The sequence below is a fragment of the Hyperolius riggenbachi genome, chromosome 3 (genome assembly GCF_040937935.1).
Source record: "Hyperolius riggenbachi isolate aHypRig1 chromosome 3, aHypRig1.pri, whole genome shotgun sequence".
In the NCBI taxonomy this organism is placed as follows: domain Eukaryota; kingdom Metazoa; phylum Chordata; class Amphibia; order Anura; family Hyperoliidae; genus Hyperolius; species Hyperolius riggenbachi.
In genome coordinates this window covers 45282576-45290126 of record NC_090648.1, presented here as the reverse complement: position 1 = coordinate 45290126, position 7551 = coordinate 45282576, and positions in this window count along the sequence as shown.

Sequence of the window (7551 nt, the reverse complement as noted above, 5' to 3'; positions counted from 1 at the left end):
TGTGTTGTTAAATGTTTTGACCCATGTCAGGTGCTGAGCAGCGATATTATGGTTTTTGTGTGCTTCTGTCAACAAATGAGGACAACCTAAATTAAGCTCCTGCTCTTTGTCTCGGAATGTTGCTGTTCTTCATCTTCCTTCTCCTCCTCCCCCATCTAATCCATGCCTTAACCCAGGCATGGGCAAACTTAGCCCTCCAGCTGTTGAGGAACTACAAATCCCACAATGCATTTGCCTTTATGAGTCATGACTGTGGCTGTCAGACTCCTGCAATGCAATGTGGGACTTGTAGTTCCTCAACAGCTGGAGGGCCAAATTTGCCCATGCCTGCCTTAACCCGATGTTGAGTCAACCACCTTGTAAATTGCCAACCCTCTTCCTTGTTTTGACTAAACTCGTTGTCCTGGTCTGAACTGGGAGGTGGCACTTACCATTGTCAGACAGTTTCTGTGGAGGGATAGACATTGGTAACTTTAACTTGCGGGGACAAGTCAGACATTTTGAAAAATGCCAGACACCATCATAACTGGATGGCCTGTGTGACTACAGATGTATGTACACAAAGTTGAATACTCCCTTTTAAATTGGAAAAGCAACACTAATTTGTAATTTGAAGCACAAAATAAATGACAGACAACCTTGATAACTGGATAAGACGATGTGAATTCTATGCACAGTAAGGTGAGACATCAGTTTTTTTTTAAGTAGTTACACTAACTTATATGTGGGACAAAAAAAAAAAAGTATGAAAAACACACACTAAGAATAACACAGAAACACTTCAGGAGTAGATGGACTAGGTGAGCATTGAAGTAAAAAAAAAAGTCCTGCTGCTCAGTGCAATGCTGCTGCTAAATGCTGATGAACATTTAAAAGTAGTTAAGACTATATTGTACAGACAAGTAGTAGCAGAGTTCACAAAGCAATAATTATGATGTTAGGAATAGTAGATGGTGGTTAAAGGGAACCTGAAACCAGTCAAATTATTTAAAATAAACACATGATGTATCTGCAAATGAATATTACATACTCATTTTCTTCTTACAACGATTCCTTTGATTTCTAACAAGATTTTGTCAGAACTGAAATGTATCCGTTACTATCAAGTTATACATCAGTTGCTGTCAGTTATAACTGAAAGGACAACTGATGTGCAAGGTAATGTCCATGTTTCCCTATGGCTCAAGTGGGCAACATTACAGTTTAACAGTGTGCTGACCAGGAAGCTGTTATGGGGTAACGGCCATTTTCAAAATGGAGGAAGGAGAATTCCATTGATCACAGTGGACAAACAGGATGCAACAGAGGAGAAAGAGATTGATGAGTAGATGAGATGATTTATTATTATTAAAAATATTATTATTAGTTAGTTATAAGGTGCCAACATATTCCGTGGCGCTGTACAAACTTTGTACTACAAAGTAGGAAAACAAACATGGGATATATAATGATACAGACAATGATATACATCAAATATTGACACTGGTACAAAATACAGAACCGCTGGGTACAGTGACAAAAGAAACATAATGAATAAAACACATAACAGAGGGCAAGCTATGAAATGAATAACAAATTACAAGACACAAAATGGTGAGACAGCCCTGCCCAATTAAAGAGGAACTCCAGTGAAAATAATGTAATTAAAAAAAAAGTGCTTCAGTTTTACAATAATTATGTATACATGATTTAGTCAGTGTTTGCCCATTGTAAAATCTTTCCTCTCCCCGATTTACATTCTGACATTTATTACATGTTGACATTTTTACTGCTGGCAGGTGATGTAGCTGCTGCATGCTTTTTTGCAGTTGGAAACAGCTGTAAACAGCTATTTCCCACAATGCAGCAAGGTTCACAGACAGGAAACTGCCAGGAGTACCACGGTCCTCAGAGTTTCTTGTGGGAGGGGTTTCACCACAATATCAGCCATACAGCGCCCCCTGATGGCCTGTTTGTGAAAAGGAATAGATTTCTCATGTAAAAGGGGGTATCAGCTACTGATTGGGATAAAGTTCAATTCTTGGTCGGAGCTTCTCTTTAAAGGACTTACGAGGCCAAAAATCGAAAATGTTATCATTACCTGTTTAATATTTGAATCCATAGGGGAGTTCCTCCGCGCCCTCCGTTCTATTCCGCCGCAAAATTATTCTTTTTGTTGCCCCCAGGCTGCGACCCGACCTCACAGCAGAGGTCGTCTCCTATGCCACACTCAAGATGGCCGCCGCAAAGATCCGCAGCTGCGCAGTACGCATGGCGAAGAGTGCGGCTGCGCAGCTCTCCGCCCTCGTCCAACTGTCGCACTAGGAGGATGCTGAAAGCAAGTACGCGGCTGGGCGAGGGCGGAGAGCTGCGCAGCCGCACTCTCCACCATGCTTACTGCAGATCTCTGCGGCATCAGCCTGGGGGCAATAAAAAGAATACTTTTGCAGCGGAATAGAACGGAGGGCCTCGTAAGTCCTTTAAGGGACTGTAGAGGTCACAAGGTTACTGTCAGTACAGTATAAGAATGTAAAGGGTCCCGCTGCCCAGAGCCCCATTTCACCTAAAACCGCCTTGCAAATAGTATACTAACATATACAATAACATGAACACAGGGTTATTTAAACAGCTTAATCCCTACCGTAGTAATAGTCTGTCGTCCTGCCATACAATTATTATGGACCCACATTAACTGTGAGGACCCACATTTATTTTTGCTCAGGCAGGACACAATTTTACCTAAAACGATCCCTGTAGGCTTGACCCCATGGCTCAAGTGAAGGGAACTCGGAATGTTTCAGGATTCCAGGACATTTCGGGCAGTTTTATGCTTCCAACTTTGTGGGAACTGTGTTGGGAATGTCTCCTTCTTGTTCCAACATAACTGCGCAGCAGTGCATAAAAAAAGAGCCACAAAGATGTAGGTGAGCGAGTTTGGTGTGGAGGAACATGACTGGCTTGCGCAGAGCCCTGACTTAAACCCACCAGAAAGCCTTTGAGATAAATCAGAGTGGTGATTAAAAGCCCAGCCTCCTCATCCAACATTAATGCCCTCACAAATGCTCTACTGGTGGAATGGTTAAGCATTCCCATAAATACACTCCTAAACCACGTGGAAAACCTTTGCAAAAGACGAGCTGAAGCTGTTACAGCTGCAAAGGGTAGGCCAACTCTATATAAAAGCCTATGAATTAGGAATGGGTCGTCACTTAAAGAGGAACTCCAGTGAAAATAATGTAATAAAAAAGTGCTTAATTTTTACAATAATTATGTATAAATGACTTAATCAGTGTTTGCCCATTGTATAATCTTTCCTCTCTCTGATTTACATTCTGACATTTATTGCATGTTGACATCTTTACTGCTGGCAGGTGATGGAAAGAGATAATGCTTTTCTTGGCAGTTAGAAACAGCTGTTATTCCCCACAATGCAACAAGGCTCCACAGTATGATGTCAGAACCATGGTCCTAACATCACACTGTGGGAGGGGTTTTACCACAATATCAGCCATACAGATCCCCCTGAAGATCTGTTTGTGAAAAGGACAACATTTCTCATGGGAATGGGGGTATCAGCTACTGATTGGGATGAAGTTCAATCCTTGGTTACGTTTTTTTTCCTTTAAGTCCACGTGGATGTTAAAGGATACCTGAAGTGACATGTGACATGATGAGATAGACATATGTATGTACAGTGCCTAGCACACAAATAACTATGATGTGTTCCTTTTTTTCTTTCTCTGCCTGAAAGAGTTAAATATCAGATATGTAAGTGGCTGACTCAGTCCTGACTCAGACAGGAAGTGACTACAGTGTGACCCTCACTGATAAGAAATTCCCCTTTTCACCTCTTTCCTGCTCTCAGGAGCCATTTTCTGCTACCAAAGTGTTTTATAGTTGGAATTTCTTATCAGTGAGGATCACACTCTGAGTCAGCCACTTACATACCTGATATGTGTGCCAGGCACTGTTCATACCCATGTCTATCTCATCACGTCACATGTCACTTTAGTATCCTTTAAGGTAGGTATCCCAATACTTTTGGGAATATAGTGTATGTGAATTAAGATTTACCAACACAGGGCAATATAAAGAACAACTGAAGTGAGAAGAATGTGGAGGCTGCCATATGTATTTCCTTTTAAACATTACCAGTTCCCTGGTAGCCCTGTTGATCTATTTGGCTGCAGTAGTGTCTGAATCACACGAGAGACAAGCATGCAGCTAATCTTGACAGATCTGACAATGATGTCAGAAATAATGTCAGAAACACCTGATCTGCTGCATGCTTGTTCCGGGTCTATGGCTGATGCCCGGTACACATCATTCAAGTTCATGTCAGATAGCCGAGTCGAATAGATTATTTCCAACAGTTCAGAAAAAAAAGTTCAGAAAAACAATCCGAAATCAGGACCTGTCTGAAATAATCGATTCCACCCATCTGTCTGATGGGAAATTGCATGGTGTGTACCAGGCATAAAAGTATAAGAGTCAGCGGATTAGCAAGACTGCCAGACAACTGGTATTGCTTAGAATGAAATAAATATGGCAGCCACCATATCACTCTCATGTCAATTGTCCTTTATACCAGTTCCTCTTTACCATATTCTATAACGTTTTAATATGGACGCAACTGGAGTAAAATAACTTTATTCAATTCTAAAAGCAGAGGTATTAAAAAAGCAAAAAATAAAAAAAATCACAGCAGTGATACAAACCTTATAGCTCTATTTCTAATTACAATGTGAGAGTTAGAAACTGATTTGTGGTACGGCATAAAACCTTACAGGGACTCCGAGCACCTCTCATGGGCATGCCTTTCAGACTCCGATTAGTACTGCAAAGTACTTAAAGGGATACTGTAGGGGGGTCAGAGGAAAATGAGTTGAACTTACCTGGGGCTTCTAATGGTCCCCTGAAGACATCCTGTGCCCGCGCAGCCACTCCCCAATGCTCCGGCCCCGCCTCTGGTTCACTTCTGGAATTTCTGACTTTAAAGTCAGAAAACCACTGCGCCTGCGTTGCCGTGTCCTCGTTCCTGCTGATGTCACCAGGAGCATACTGCACAGGCCCAGTATGGTCTGTGCCTGAGCCGTGCACTCCTGGTGACATCAGCGGGAACGAGGACACGGCAACGCAGGCGCAGTGGTTTTCTGACTTTAAAGTCAGAAATTCCAGAAGTGAACCAGAGGCGGGGCCGGAGCATTGGTGAGTGGCTGCGCTGGCACAGGATGTCTGCGGGGGACCATTAGAAGCCCCGGGTAAGTTCAACTCATTTTCCCCCGACCCCCCTACAGTATTCCTTTAAAGATGCATACCTTTCTGTAGCTTGTGCTCTCCTCTTTCATTTGATGCCTGAATTGCCGTTCTACACCAAATAATTTTCGTTAAATTTCAAATTAAAAATCGCAGCTGCCATCTTGGCTATGTTATAACTTCCGGGTCACTGTCTTCTCTGTTAAAGAAGTTCATCACTGAATGAAGCAGGAAGAGGAAGTGACACACATGGCCCTTGAAAGAGGCTCCTTAGAGGGGTCATAGCATGACTTTGTTGGAAGTCGTCTGTCTTAAAGGCATGCCCATGAGAGGTGCTCGGAGTCCCTTTAATTTTCTATAACCACAGGTGAAACTCGAAAAACTAGAATATTGTGCAAAAGTCCATTTATGTCAGTGATTCAACTTTAAAGGACTTACGAGGCCAAGTCCATCAAAAAAAATAAAAAAAAGTTAGCTACCTTGCTCAGCTTGTAAGGCACGGAGGACGCCGTCCGCGCCCTCCGTGCCGTTCCGCCTGGTCCCCGCCGCTGCACAGCCCCCCGAACGGTCCCCGACCGCACGGCCCGGGTCGGGCTCCCCAGCCCTTACCAAGATGGCCGGCGGAGCTGGCCGCGGCTGCGCAGTCCGCATAGCCGCCAGTGCGGCTGCGCAGCTCTAAGGCCAACCCCCCGACCCACGCAACAGTAGCGTGGATCGGGGGGTTGGCCTTAGAGCTGCGCAGCCGCACTCGCGGCTATGCGGACTGCGCAGCCGCGGCCAGCTCCGCCGGCCATCTTGGTAAGGGCTGGGGAGCCCGACCCGGGCCGTGCGGTCGGGGACCGTTCGGGGGGCTGTGCAGCGGCGGGGACCAGGCGGAACGGCACGGAGGGCGCGGACGGCGTCCTCCGTGCCTTACAAGCTGAGCAAGGTAGCTAACTTTTTTTTATTTTTTTGGATGGACTTGGCCTCGTAAGTCCTTTAAAGGTGAAACGAATATATGGAATAGATTCATTACATGCAAAGCGAGTTATTTCAAGCCTTTCTTTGTTATAATTTTGATAATTATGGCTTACAGCTTATGAGAACCCCAAAATCCAAATATCACCCACCAGAAAGCCTTTGAGATAAATCAGAGTGGTGATTTAAAGCCCAGCCTCCTCATCCAACATTAATGCCCTCACAAATGCTCTACTGGTGGAATGGTTAAGCATTCCCGTAAATACACTCCTAAACCACGTGGAAAGTCTTTGCAGAAGAGCTGAAGCTGTTAAAGCTGCAAGGGGTGGGCCAACTCTATATAAAAGCCTATGGATTAGGAATGGGTTGTCACTTAAAGAGGAACTCCAGTGAAAATAATGTAATAAAAAAGTGCTTAATTTTTACAACAATTATGTATAAATGACTTAATCAGTGTTTGCCCATTGTAAAATCTTCCCTCTCCCTGATATACATTCTGACATTTATCGCATGGTGACATCTTTACCGCTGGCAGGTGATGGAAAGAGATAATGCTTTTCTTGGCAGTTAGAAACAGCTGGTATTCCCCACAATGCAACAAGGCTCCACAGTATGATGTCAGAACCATGGTCCTGACATCACACTGTGGGAGGGGTTTCACCACAATATCAGCCCCACAGTCCTCCCTGATGATCCGTTTGTGAAAAGGTACAGATTTCTCATGGGAAAGGGAGTATCAGCTACTGATTGAGATGAAGTTCATTTTTTGGTTACGTTTTTTCTTTTAAAGGGGAACTGAAGAGAGAGGTATATGGAGGCTGTCCTGTTTATTTCCTTTTAGACAATACCAGTTGCCTGGCAGCCCTGCTGATCCTCTGCCTCTAATACTATTAGCTATAGCCCCTGAACAAGCATGCAGCAGATCAGGTGTTTCAGTGGTTCAGACTTATAAGTCTGATCTGACAAGACTAGCTGCATGCTTGTTTCTGGTTTTAATCAGATACCAGTGCAGAGAAATAGACCAGCAGGGCTGCCAGGCAACTGGTATTGATTAAAAGGAAATAAACATGACAGCCTTTATATTCCTCTCTCTTCAGTTCCCCTTTAAGTCCACGTGGATGTTAAGGTAGGCATTCCAATACTTTTGGGAATATAGTGTATGTGAATTAAGATTTACCAACACAGGGTAATATAAAGGACAACTGAAGTGAGAAGAATATAGAGGATGCCGTATGTATTTCCTTTTAAACATTACCAGTTCCCTGGTAGCCCTGCTGATCTATTATAATATTGTGAAAATGTTCCATATTCTAGGCTCAAAGTGTCAGACTCTAATCAGCTAATTCATCCAAAACATCT